The sequence below is a fragment of the Lupinus angustifolius genome, unplaced genomic scaffold (genome assembly GCF_001865875.1).
Source record: "Lupinus angustifolius cultivar Tanjil unplaced genomic scaffold, LupAngTanjil_v1.0 Scaffold_289, whole genome shotgun sequence".
Lineage (NCBI taxonomy): Eukaryota > Viridiplantae > Streptophyta > Magnoliopsida > Fabales > Fabaceae > Lupinus > Lupinus angustifolius.
Window position 1 is genome coordinate 86,033 of NW_017727607.1, and position 247 is coordinate 86,279.

The following is a 247-nucleotide window of genomic DNA, read 5'->3' on the forward strand; positions in this document are numbered from 1 at the left end:
TACAACTATACAACAATCCATAACATAACCATTACTATTGAGATATTTCTGAATTACGACATTGTCACAAACATTAACACAAAACAATTATTAATTTATCACAATACTCTCATGCATTCAAACATATTTATTTAACAGCCTTCCATAACGATGTAATACCATAAACGAGTACCTCGCATTATGTTACACACAACAATGAATTCATACACATATATTTCCAGCACAATCAAATATCTAAGACTCTATA

General features: G+C 28.7%; 1 long non-coding RNA gene across 1 annotated transcript in view; it reads right to left on the bottom strand.

Moving 5' to 3' along the window:
• Window positions 1-247, bottom strand: part of LOC109340942 — a 3,877-nt gene that overhangs the window by 3,385 nt on the left and 245 nt on the right. The gene's annotated exons all lie outside the window — the stretch shown is intronic.